Source organism: Lampetra planeri, unplaced genomic scaffold (assembly GCF_965212315.1).
Source record: "Lampetra planeri unplaced genomic scaffold, kcLamPlan1.2.h2 scaffold_1483, whole genome shotgun sequence".
Classification (NCBI taxonomy): Eukaryota; Metazoa; Chordata; class Hyperoartia; order Petromyzontiformes; family Petromyzontidae; genus Lampetra; species Lampetra planeri.
The window spans coordinates 1-13,475 of record NW_027614205.1 but is presented as its reverse complement, the minus strand read 5'-3'; the positions used below and the strand labels follow the sequence as shown (position 1 = coordinate 13,475).

Below are 13,475 nucleotides of genomic sequence, written 5' to 3'. Positions count from 1 at the left end.
AATGGAGTTGATCCAGGACTTATTAATCGAGCTTCGTGGTACAAGCCCCAGGTGTTGAGGTTGATTTCCCTTCACCCATGTATGAAGGTTCAGAGTAGATCCTGGTCATCATGTAACATTTCTTCCGCCTTTCTTCCCTGTAAACAACACAAATAACATTTCCTCATATTCATGTATTGAAAGTGAATATTGTGATTAAAATTAGTTACAGATAATATAATGTGGAGAACTTCAGTACAGATACTTAAAGGAACTCTGTTCACCTGCATGAGCTACACAAAACTTTTCACTCACAATGTGTTGGACTTCATATTAAATATTAACTTTTCATTTAGTTTTAATTGTGTAACCAGGACTAATTAACTATTAACTGTAACACCGACTGTTTTAGTCTTTTTTATTATTATTCCTTTCCCACTGACCTTCGTTGTGTTGCTGCAGTCACAGTTGTTATGTCAGACGGGTCATTTCCATAAACACATGGCAGTGGAGTGTTTTAATCCCAGGAAGGAACCCTGAGTGATAGTCACTCTGTAAAGAGTGAGGTTCGCTTTCAGTCCACTGATGTACTCAGACTATACTTTCAGGGATCATTTCGATAGTTTCTGACTTGAGAAATGTGTTTCTTTAAGTGTTTGGTCTTGCTAACCATGATGATGAGTCATGATGTTCCTCTCTATGCATGAAGCTGACAGTGAACAATGATTCACTTCATTTGTTCACTGTTGTTGATGATCTCTTCAACAATGGGAGGAATGTGTTCAGAATGGTTGTCTGTTGTTCAGTATTTGTTTAATGCAGATACAAGGATATCAGTATTACATTGTTTAAGTCAGTTTGCAAGAGGACAAACTGTAGATAACATCTCAAATCTCTCAAAATATATTTTTTCCTAAACTGTGTTCATGCACAAAGCACTTTGTCACTTGAAACATGTTTTACTTCATTTAAAATTTTCATTTTTTATCACCTGTTTCAACTAAGCATTTGTCTGAGTTTGCTATAAATTGTGAATGTGAATACAGTACAGGCCAAAGGTTTGGACACCCCCTTCTCATTCAATGTGTTTCCTTTGCTTTCACATGACCAACATTTCTTCAAGTCATGACGGCCACTCGTTTCTCTTACTTCGCTGATTGGTTTCTTGTCATAATATGACTGACCAGTTGTAAAATAGGGCTGTCGGCTGTGTATCAACATTACTTAAGCACAACACAACTGATGGTCCCAACCCCATTAATAAGGCCAAAATTCCACGAATCCTGACGAGGAACAAGTGAAAACCATTTCAGGTGACAAACTCATGAAGCTCATTGAGAGAACACCACCGGTTTGCAGCTCTAAGGGTGGCCACTTTTAAAAAGAAATATAGAAGAAATATAAAATATCAGACATATTTAGAGTTATTTCACACTTTTTTGTTCAGTACATAATTCCACATGGGTTCATTCATAGTTCAGATGGCTTCAGTGAGAGTCTACAATGAAAATAAAGGGGCCACATTGAACGAGAAGGTGTGTCCAAACTTTTGGCCTGTACTGTATGTCACATCCCAAACTCTTCCTCTACATTCTGACGATTCCTCCGTCTTCCCTTTTGTCTCCTAGGCTCATCCAGCGCTGATTCCCTGCAGCTGTGAGGAAGGACACTCCCCGTCCTGATGGGGGTTCAAGGCTGAGCTGTAGGTGAGAGCACAGCGCTCTCCGCGTAGCCGATGCCCTCACCTGCCTCACTCCTGGGTTGCCACAATCTGAACACTGGATGCCCACTAGAGGCAGCAGATAGGCTGAGAAGACACAGGACAACAACAACAACAACAACCAACTGGGCACAGGTTAGTCTGTCAGGAGGTTCTTCTCCCTCTCTGACAGGCTCTGGCCCCACAGCTCCAGGATCTTCTGCGATCTTCTGAGTGAGAAGTCACTCTGTGAGGAGTGAGGTTCAGTTTCACTCCTCTAACATTCAGACTATGCTTTCAGGGATTGTTTCTTTAGTTTGTTAGGTTAGCCTTGAGAAATGGGTTTCTTTAAGTGTTGGTCTTGCTGACCATGATGATGACTTGTGATGTTCATATGACACAGAGCTGCAGTGTAAAGCTAGCTGCATACCTGGAGACTGACTCCTTTCATGTTGAATACCAGCTCTTTCCAGTGATGGTATAATAGTGGTAAGCATAGCTGCCTTCCAAGCAGTTGACCCGGGTTCGATTCCTGGCCATCGCAGATGTCTTAAGGGTGGCTTGATAGACCTCTTCTTGAATGTTTGTTATATGCAAGGAAGACTTGATAATACCCCATCTTTTGTCTTCGATTGATCACTACATGTATTATGCCTAACACAGTCCTGCAATCCTGCAATACAGAAATCATTTCAGGATTAATTCATTTAATACTTCGGACAGAGCAAACTAGATAGTAAAGTGAGATTCCATTGCCCGCAAAGAATTCTCCATATGAAGGGAGCAAACACAATCTCATGAAGGCCCCATGGGACCTTATTGCTCCTAATTTAGGATTAAAGTAAAGTCAAAAAAAAGTAAAACACCTTACATGTGAAACTTGCAGGACAATGAACAACTCTTTAGGGCCTGTCTGGGAATTGAACCCAGGGCCTATTGCACCCAAATTAAGAATCATACCACTAGACCAAGAAGCCACAAATGTTGTGGGTTATTTGGATAGTTACAATTACTAGACAGAAACTGACAGATGATGGGGCTGCAGTCCAGTCGAGTATCCCAAAACATCCTGGAGCAAAAGAACTGCACCCGACCCCACCCTGGAGACGTTCCTGAGCCCACTTTTTCCAACAATTGTTCTTTCTGCAACCTGGAAGAAAACTACTTTCCATATTTTCACTGAGATTTGAATAAACCTGAATCAGATTATTTACTCGACTTCCCTTATCCAAATTCTCTCTACATACATTTGTCAACGCTCTCAAGAAGCTCGATCCACATCCTTATCCTAGGTATGCCTTTGATTCCACTTCCACCCCCTTCTTGTGGGTTTATTAGAGCCGTCAAACGTCTGTTCTGTCTCCAGCACGTCCAACATCAGCCCTACACCAGCCCCACCAGCAGTCGTACAGCAACCACCTTGTATTTATCCACCAATAACATAGCAACCGCCCTATATGCCAGCGCCAGCCCTGCAACAGGCTCCACCAGGTCAGGTCTACCTCAACCAAAACAGAGGTGCCAACTGCCCACCCCAAGGAAGAGGAAGGACAAATCTGAATGGAGGATCAGCCCAAAGAGGAGGGTGGAGACAGAGAACCACAACAACAACGGCAAGCCCCTGCAGCCTCAAGACCCACGCCCACGGCAAATCACACCTGGTATGCCTGTGGACAACAGGGACACATGCGCAAATACTGCCCTGTCCATCCATGGGCAGTCAAACAAGATCCCGACCCATCGATAGGACCAGCAGCACCATGGCAATAGGGAGGCCCGGAGAAACCAGGGGGAGATACAATAGCACCTGTCCTAACACACAACCTGTGTGTTTAGGACCTTTTATTTGTCGTCTAAACACTACAGTGGTCCAATGTTTTGTTTCCCCTGGTGGGGAATGTCATGAACTGGTGACATTCGCCATTCTGCTGGTGATTTTTTTTTTCTTTTTGAGGTTAGAGTGGTTGAAATATCCTAAAATGGTAACAGCAGCTTCAGAATAAGTGTCATGCCCTTTCATAATGTGATGTGGCTCCCTCAGTGCAGCTTCCTTATTGGCAAAGGGGAGCATACACACAACACTCAAAATAATGCACTGGTTCGTGGGTTTGAGCCCCACATACAGCGCTGGGGAATTCTTTGAGGGCAATGGAATCTCACTTTACTATCTGGTTTGCGCAATCCTCAATCTGAAGTATTAAATGAATCAATCCTGAGCTGATTTCTAGATTGCATGATGACTGAAACATCAAGGAAAATATACTTTGAATGTGTTTGGCATAATACATGTAGTGATTAATATAAGACAAATGACGGGGTCAATCATGTCTTCCTTGCTTCAACAAAAGATGGCCGGCTGGCTTGGAAGGGAGCTATGCTAACCACTATACCACCATTGCCACAAAAATAATGTTGGAGTTGGAATTCACATGAAAGGGGGGCAGTCTCCAGGTATACGGCTGGTTTTACACTGCAGCTCTGTGTCATATGAATATCACAAGTCATCAGCATGGTCAGAAAGACCAAACACTTAAAGAAACACACAGACCAGTACAATCTCTTCCACTCACTCAGTCACACCACCCGCTGGAACACAAATTAGGAGTCATTCAGACCGTGAACCACAGGGGCACAGTGGTCCGACCAGGGCGGAAGGGAAGCACAAAGAGAGAACCCCTGTCAGGGAGGCTCTCAAGAGCTGTGATTACCCTAAATGGGCGTTCTCCAAATCTAACAAAAAGAAGGTCACTAACAAATAAGACAACAACCGCAAGAGGAAGAGTGTGGTCATGCCATATGTCTCTGAGAAACTAAGGAGGATGTTTAACAAACACAATATCCCGGTACATTTCAAACCCAGCAACACCCTGAGACAGAGACTAGTCCACCAAAAGGACAAGACACCCAGACACAAGCTGGACAATGTTGCGTATGCCGTCCAGTGTAGTGAGGAGTGCACTGACCTGTATGTTGGGGAAACTAAACAACCGTTACACAGGCGTATGGCTCAACACAGGAGAGCTGCTTCCTCAGGACAGGACTCTGCAGTTTCACCTACACTTAAAGGACAAAGGTCATTCCTTTGAGGATGACAATGTTCACATTTTGGCCCGGGAGGACTGATGGTTTGAGAGAGGATTAAAAGTTTAAATTAGAAAAACCCTCTCACAATTTATACACACAATATACACAATACACAATAATACACAATTTATCTGACACTTACAACGCAGTCTTAGGATCTCTCCCCAAGAGGATCATAAAACCATTCAGACACCTGCAGCTCCAATCACTCAGCGACCCAATGCCTTACAGGTGACTCTGACAACAATGGAGGGAGACCCGACACTCACACCCCTTCCAGGTAAGCCAATGGCTTATCGACTCTCAGATGACTGACAGCCAGGGAGGGTGACCCGATACTCACACTCCTTCGTGTGAGGTAACAACTCAACTTAATATTAGTAGCAGGACTCCCCACTAGTCAGTTCAGAACTGAAGAAGGTTCTCGGATGAGCGGCAAAACATCTCCAAGTAAACCAGAAGCTCAGTTGCCTACGATTTTAACCCAGCAAGATACCATGACCTGGATGACTGAGAACCTTCACACTGCCATGTTTTTATTGAAATAACCCAGCTCAGCCAATCACTGGGTCTGACAGAAAAACTGTGATTGCAATAACACAACTAAAGTAAGCGGGAAAGGAATAATAGTAAAAAAGACGCAAAAAGAGACGTTATCACTGGAGCCTCTTAGGGCATTTCTGGGAATCAAACAATCAAATTGTGGCGATCCCAGAGTGAGGCAGGTGAGGGCATCAGCGCCCCGGAGAGCTCCGTGGTCTCATCTACAGTCCAGCCCTGAGCTTGGCCCTTCAGAACCATGGAGAGTGGCGCCACATGACAAATGGCGACAGGTGAGACTGGAACCCACATCAGGACAGGGAGTGTCCTCCCTCCCAGCTGCAGGGAATCTGCACTGGATGAGCCGAGGAGACAACAGCTTTTGTGTAGCTCATGCAGGTGAACAGTGTTCATTTAGGGCCATGAAATATCTCAATTTCAGGACGTCTCCGCCGTGCCGGATCGGAGACACAACGCACACGCAGCCGGTGGAAATGGGGGGTGAGAGTCTCTGGGCCCACAGCTCCAGGATCTTCTGGGACACTCGACCGGATTGCAGCCCCAGCATCTGTCAGTTTCTGTCTAGTAATTGTAACTATACAAATAACCTGCAAGCATTGTGGCTTGTTGGTCTAGTGGGTATGATTCTTGCTTTGGGTGCAAGAGAGGTCCTGGGTTTCAATTCCCAGACAAGCCCTTACAAGTTGTTCACTGTACTGCAAGTTCCACATGTAAGATAGGAGCAATCTGGCCTTATGACATTTGGGCATTTCTGTGTGCTGCCTATGTTTCAGGTAGGGTCTTTTTCACTGTTATTCCTTTCCCAATGACCTTAACTACTTAAAGAAACCCAACTCAAGGCTAACCTAACAAACTAAAGAAAAGATCCCTGAAAGCAGGGGCCTATACCACGAAGCAGGATTTTGGTTTTAGCGAGATAACTTCAGTGTTGATCCTAGATCTTCCGTACCACGAAGCCGGATTTCGTTTAATCAAGACCTGTCTCCATGGTAATTTACTCTGAAAAACTATCCTGGAGCAGGATAACTGTCTGGATTGAATCTGATCCTGTGAAAAGCACCACCCACTGGCCAATCAGATGTCCGGAAAAGCAGTGACCTACCCATTCCTCCACGTAAGACAAGTTACGGCGTGAAATAATTGTCCGGAGCCGATCTAACGCATTAAATCTCACCCGAATCTCACGCCCTGGAACATAGACAGTGTATAGGTTGTTTGTATTTAGTTTGCCGTATTTTCCGTAGTTTCCTTTGTTAAATAAACTTTTATACTATTCTAGTTCCCTTCCCTCTTGTATTTGTGGTCAGGGAGTTGAGACAGCCCTGACAATGTATTGAAAGTGAATATTGTGATTAAAATAAGTTACAGATAATATAATGTGGAGAACTTCAGTTCAGTTATGTCAGACGCTTTGATTGGCTGAGGTCATTTCCATAAACACATGGCAGCGGAGTCTATTAATCCCAGGAAGGAACCCTGAGTGAGAGTCACTCTGTAGGGAGTTGAGGTTCGCTTTCAGTCCTCTGATGTATTCAGACTATACTTTCAAGGATCATTTCTATAGTTTCTGACTTGAGAATGTGTTTCTTTAAGTGTTTGGTCTTGCTAACCATGATGATGAGTCATGATGTTCCTCTCTATGCATGAAGCTGACAGTGAACAATGATTCACTTCATTTGTTCGCTGTTGTTGATGATCTCTTGTTGGTTCATCTTGAAGCAACAATGGGGAGGAATTGTGTTCAGAATGGTTGTCTATTGTTCAGTATTTGTTAATGCAGATACAAGGAATCAGTATTACATTGTCAGTTTGCAAGAGGACACACTGTAGATAACATCTCATATCTCTCAAAATATATTTTTCCTAAACTGTGTTCTTGCACAAAGCACTTTGTCACTTGAAACATGTTTTACTTCATTTAAAATTTTTATTTTTTTATCACCTGTTTCAACTAAGGATTTGTCTGAGTTTGCATATAAATTGTGAATTTGAATACAGTACAGGCCAAAAGTTTGGACACACCTTCTCATTCAATGCGTTTCCCTTTACTTTCATGACCAACATTTCTTCAAGTCATGACGGCCACTCGTTTCTCTTACTTCGCTGATTGGTTCTTGTCATAATATGAATGACTAGTTGTCCAAAAGGGCTGTCGGCTGTGTATCAACATTACTTAAGCACAACACAACTGATGGTCCCAACCCCATTAATAAGGCCAAAATTCCACTAATCCTGACGAGGAACAAGTGAAAAACCATTTCAGGTGACGACCTCATGAAGCTCATTGAGAGAACACCACCGGTTTGCAGCTCTATCAAAACAGCAAAGGGTGGCCACTTTTAAAAAGAAATATAGAAGAAAGAAGAAATATAAAATATCAGACATATTTAGAGTTATTTCACACTTTTTTTGTTAAATACATAATTCCACATGGGTTCATTCATAGTTCGATGGCTTCAGTGAGAGTCTACAATGAAAATAAAGGGGCCACATTGAACGAGAAGGTGTGTCCAAACTTTTGGCCTGTACTGTATGTCACATCGCAAACTCTTCCTCTACATTCTGACGATTCCTCCGTCTTCCCTTTTGTCTCCTAGGCTCATCCAGCGCCGATTCCCTGCAGCTGGGAGGGAGGACACTCCCCGTCCTGATGAGGGTTCCAGTCTCAGCTGTCGCAATTTGTCGTGTGGTGCCGCTCTCCATGGTTCTGAAGGGCCAAGCTCAGGGCTGAGCTGTAGGTGCGAGCACGGCGCTCTCCGGGGTGCTGATGCCCTCACCTGCCTCACTCCTGGGTTGCCACAATCTGAACACTGGATGTCCACTAGAGGCTGAGAAGACACAGGACAACAACAACAACAACAACAACCATCAACTGGGCACAGGTTAGTCTGTCAGGAGGTTCTTCTCCCTCTCTGACAGGCTCTGGCCCCACAGCTCCAGGATCTTCTGCGATCTTCTGAGTGAGAGTCACTCTGTGAGGAGTGAGGTTCAGTTTCACTCCTCTAACATTCAGACTATGCTTTCAGGGATTGTTTCTTTAGTTTGTTAGGTTAGCCTTGAGAAATGGGTTTTTTTAAGTGTTTGGACTTGCTGACCATGATGATGACTTGTGATGTTTCATTATGACACAGAGCTGCAGTGTAAAGCTAGCTGCATACCTGGAGACTGACCCCTTTCATGTTGAATTCCAGCTCCATCCTCCATTTTGTGGCGATGGTGGTATAGTGGTAAGCATAGCTGCCTTCCAAGCAGATGACCCGGGTTCGATTCCTTGCCATCGCAGATGTCATAAGGGTGGCTTGATCGACCTCTTCTTGAATGTTTGTTTATGCAAGGAAGACTTGATAATACCCCATCATTTGTCTTAGATTGATAACTACATGTATTATGCCTAACACATTCAAAGTATACTCTCCCTCATCTTTCAGTAATCCTGCAATACAGAAATCAGTTCAGGATTAATTCATTTAATACTTCGGATAGAGCAAACCAGATAGTAAAGTGAGATTCCATTGCCCGCAAAGAATTCTCCATATGAAGGGAGTAAACACAATCTCATGAAGGCCCCATGGGACCTTATTGCTCCTAGGATTAAAGTAAAATAAAGAACTTTACATGTGAAACTTGCAGGACAACAAGGAACTCTTAAGGGCTTGTCTGGGAATTGAACCCAGGGCCTACTGCACCTAAATTAAGAATCATACCACTAGACCAAGAAGCCACGAACGTGGCAGGTTATTTGGATAGTTACAATTACTAGACAGAAACTGACAGACGATGGGGCTGCAGTCCAGTCGAGTATCCCAGAAGATCCTGGAGCAAAAGAACTGCACCCGACCCCATCGACCCATTCCTGGAGATGATCCTGAGCCCACTTTTTCCAAGTGTTCTTTCTGCGACCTGGAAGAAACTACTTTCCATATTTTCACTGAGATTTGAATAAACCGGAATCAGATTACTTACTCGACTTCCCTTATCCAAATGCTCTCAAAAAGCTCGATCCACATCCTTATCCTAGGGTATGCCTCCGATTCCACTTCCACCCCCTTCTTGTGGGTTTATTAGAGCCATCAAACGTCTCTTCTGTCTGGAACGTTCCCCTCGTCCACTGATTCTTCCACCTGAATATTGAACTGCTTCCATGTTTCACTTCAGGTTTCAATGGTCAGTTTGTTTCTATGTTCACTGATCATCACAGGTTTTTCACATTTCTAAAATGTCCTGCAGCTTCTTTGGATTTGACGCAGAAAACAAACATGTTGAGGTTCTTTGTGATTTAAAAACTGTGACTGCTCCTGTTTCAGTCACTCAGTGTATTTCTACACTGGATCTTCTGGAGTCCCAAACTTCCCAGAGTTTGTGGCTGTTGGGACACAGTAGACACCTTCCTCTTTCTTTCCAGCTCCATAAAACTGATTGAAGGAAGAGTTGTGATTGAGTAATCGGCTAATATGGTGGCGCGAACACACGCATCGGCTCCTCTCTCATCTGGTAGATCAGTGTTTTTATAGTTTTTCTGTGTGTTTACATCAGTGACGCCTGGTGCCGTGACGCCGTTGTGGTATGTAAACACTGCTCATCACTGGTGTGAGGATATGATTATCGAGTGCCGGTCAATCTACCTGCCCAGGGAATTTACTTGTATACTGCTGGTTGCAATATACATCCCCCCTGGCTCCAGCAACCACCGGAGTGAGGCACTGAACGAACTCTACCAGCACATCAGTGGGCAGCAGACAGCCCACCCTGATGCCTTCCTCATCCTGGCTGGGAATTTCACCATGCCAATGACCATCCCATGAACGTGTTTCCCAAACCGCATGGTCACATCAACTTCCCCACAAGAGATACCAACATCGAACAACGTCTGCACTTCCCATAGAGGAGCCTAAATAAGCCTTCCCTCTCCCCCACATCAGGGCCTCAGACCACACAACTGTCATGCTAATGGCAGCTTAGAGGCCACTGGTTAATGTCACCAAACCAGCTACTAAGCGGATATGTGAGCGGCCAGAGGGGTCTTCAGAGGCTTTCCAGGACTGCTTTGTCAACACAGACTGGAGCATATACAGACAGGCAGCCACCTACAAAAACACCATAGACCTCCAGGAGTACACAGAGACAATCACTGCTTACACAAGGAAGTGCATAGAGAATGTTGCTGATGGGGGGAGGTCCACAGGCTCCTTAGGGCTCGAAACGTCGCCTTTAGGGCTGGGGATGTGGTGGGCCTGGTACAGCATCATCTTATCCTGCAGTAAACACATGGACATGCAGGTAGAAGCTCAACTGGTGACCTGGATGTTCATAATACACACATACACTTCATAATAGATAATTAGAATTGCTAACTTCAATCATAACGTTTGAATATACACTTCTCAGTTTCATCAGTAGAATAAAAATCATGTTTAGTGTTGATAAATCCTGATGATTGTACGGTTGCCACGACGACCAAAGCTGCTTCATTTCAAAGAACATTGACAATAAAGTAGTATTGAACATACTTTATTGTTATCCAAGGAATGGAGCAATGAAATGTAGCGGGCACCCTGCTTGGTATCATTCCTCCACATTCCTTTCTCACCACTTGTGAATCAGCCCATCTGAGGTCACACCAGCATGACTCCTGCTGACTTCTCTCAACACGGAACCTCCTTATCAAGATGACACCAAGAGCCATCTTGAACGGGCCTCCTTCCTCTAAGTTCACTCTCTGGGCATCAAACCATAAAGATGTCACCTCTGATATTAGACAAACACCTTACAGGGAGAAGAACCTTCCTCCCTTCCACAGTTTACGACTCTGTTTACGACAAAGACCCAAACCTCAAACTCCCCCACTCTCTTCTTTGGGGGCCAAACTGAACTCCAGACCAAAATGTATTAAACATATTATGTGTCTCATGGTAATGTTATATACTCGTATATAAGAACATTACTTATTTACTACCAGTTTACCAGAGGTTGATATTAGAATCATGGACGTTTTGATGTTTGCTGTTCAACAATGTCTCCTTTTCTGATGACGTACTCTAATCCCTTGCAACAGACTTCACCAGCGTGAAATGTGGAATGCCAATACGTCTTTTCTCGATGTTCTTTCTTCTAGAATGTTCATTCTAGTATCCTTGAACCATTTCATACGTAATCTTCTTACAGGTCCTGATTCTTTCTTATCGTTAGATAAGAGAATGATGCTTAGTTATACTAGTTGTACTAGGATACCTAGTCTTTTAACCTCATGATACATTGTGTGCCAGTAGTTTACAAGAGTTTACACATTGGGTCATGGTGTTTGGAGAACGTTAACCCGAAAGATTAATCGTTGGCTCCAAACCACAGATGTGTGTCTCCTGGGGGCTGGTACAGGCACCAAGCCCGCCAGTCATAAATTACAACTAGTATCTTCTTCCTCGAACTTGTGATTGGACATTAACCTGACCAATTCATGCATAGTGATGAGTTTATCTGAAACCACCTCTTCTCATGATAAAAGGGCAAAAACACCCTTTGTCCTACGAGCAGAGCAGAGCAGAGCAGATCATTTTCGGAGCAGAGCAAACCATTTTCCCTTCAGACCACTTTCAGAGCAACCATTTTCCCAACATTTTTCTTGAGCACTCCTTTTTCTTTTACCAGAGTTCTGTACTCTCGCTCCTACAGAATTTTTCAAGTTTGTGCCGCACGTTCGTTCAGCTTAGCCTTTGCTTTCTTTCTTTGTAACCAAGTTGTGCCTCTTAAGCTTGAGTATTAGTGCCAAGAGTTAAATCTACGTTTTTACACGTTTATTTTGGAGACTACAACTAGCAAACCGCTTTGTTGTACCAAATCCTATTTTTCTTCTTTTCATTTTTACGAGTTGTAGATTCTTGTCTTAGAGGATCACAAACGCCTAGCCACTGTTTCAGTCCTCTCCACAAACCAAGAATCATTTCTGTCAGATTGTGACCAGAACTTTTGACCCAAAACTCTGAGCCACCTGCAGTCCAAACTGCATCTGAAGCCTCCAGCGCCATCAGCCAATCACCAGCTAAGGAACCGCTGGCGGGTTGCACTAAGTCGCTGATCAGGAACCGCCATCGGCAGGACCAAACCTCTGGAGAACATGACGCCGTTCAAGGACAACCCACTTTGGAGACATTGCATGCAGAATCCAGCCTCACTGGGTCCAAGCCTCAGCTCCTGAAGTCAAGTAGGCTGTTACATCTCTGAGCTGCTCATAAGAGTTGATGTCAAAAGTCCAGTAACTGACACACACACACACACACACACACACACACACACACACACACACACACACACACACACACACACACACACACACACGACACGCACACACACCCCTCCTCCCTCAGCTTAAATTCCGCAGAGCGAGATGTAGTCGCAGCAGCACGAGGGCATGAATGGATGTCTTTGCCCGTGATCTCTACTTCTATATGCACTTAAACGAAGCTAATGCACACAACTTCATTAGTCATGACTCCATTCACGTCCGGGGTCGGTGAGCAGATGTAAGACTCACTGCCCTGGTACACAGAATCTGCACAAATTAGCGGAACAGCAGGGCAACCTCTTAGAAGGCTTACGGAACTACAGCCAGTGTGTGTAATTTAATTCTTCTGCAGTCATCTTCTAACAGCCAGGTCCACAGGCTTACGGGGCTAAACTCAATCAATACACACCTGCTGTGAACACTGACATGGTGACATTTCAATAAAGGTTACCATTCAGCTGCAGACATTGTTGCTGTAACTTCATGTGTTAAGCCTAATTTACTGCAGACACAGAGGTCCATTTTTATCAAAGGTAGGATTCCTGTTTGTTCTCTGTCATTCAGCAGTAACCCAGTGAGCAGCCAATAGCTGGGGCAGAACTAAAAGACGCCTCAGTGACAAGACACAACCCGTGACAAATTCACCTCATTACACACCTCCTGTGTGTTTACCCCTGGTGGTCACTGACTCATTGTGATGTGTTTAAACTGGCCTGCACGGCGTCCATTTGGACTGAAAACGATCACCTTCACCAGTGCATGAGAACTAGTATTTACACTCGCACGGACACTGGCTGCGCTTCCAAATGTCAGTGGGATGCGTGAGGACTTGTGTTGGTCACTCGTCAGGTCAGGCTTAAACTAAAATGCAGTGTG

At 44.2% G+C, this 13,475-nt stretch overlaps 2 non-coding genes and 1 pseudogene across 2 annotated transcripts; all 3 read left to right on the top strand.

The window, feature by feature from the left end:
• Nucleotides 1-571: 571 nt before the first annotated feature.
• On the top strand, nucleotides 572-771 carry LOC144739420 (small nucleolar RNA U3; annotated as a pseudogene).
• A 5,152-nt stretch (nucleotides 772-5,923) lies between these two features.
• TRNAP-UGG (transfer RNA proline (anticodon UGG)) lies at nucleotides 5,924-5,999 on the top strand. Its single transcript has one exon. It is a non-coding gene; the product is annotated as a tRNA-Pro (tRNA).
• An 857-nt stretch (nucleotides 6,000-6,856) lies between these two features.
• On the top strand, nucleotides 6,857-7,074 carry LOC144739419 (small nucleolar RNA U3). Its single transcript, XR_013589430.1, has one exon. It is a non-coding gene; the product is annotated as a small nucleolar RNA U3 (small nucleolar RNA).
• The last annotated feature ends 6,401 nt before the right edge of the window (nucleotides 7,075-13,475 follow it).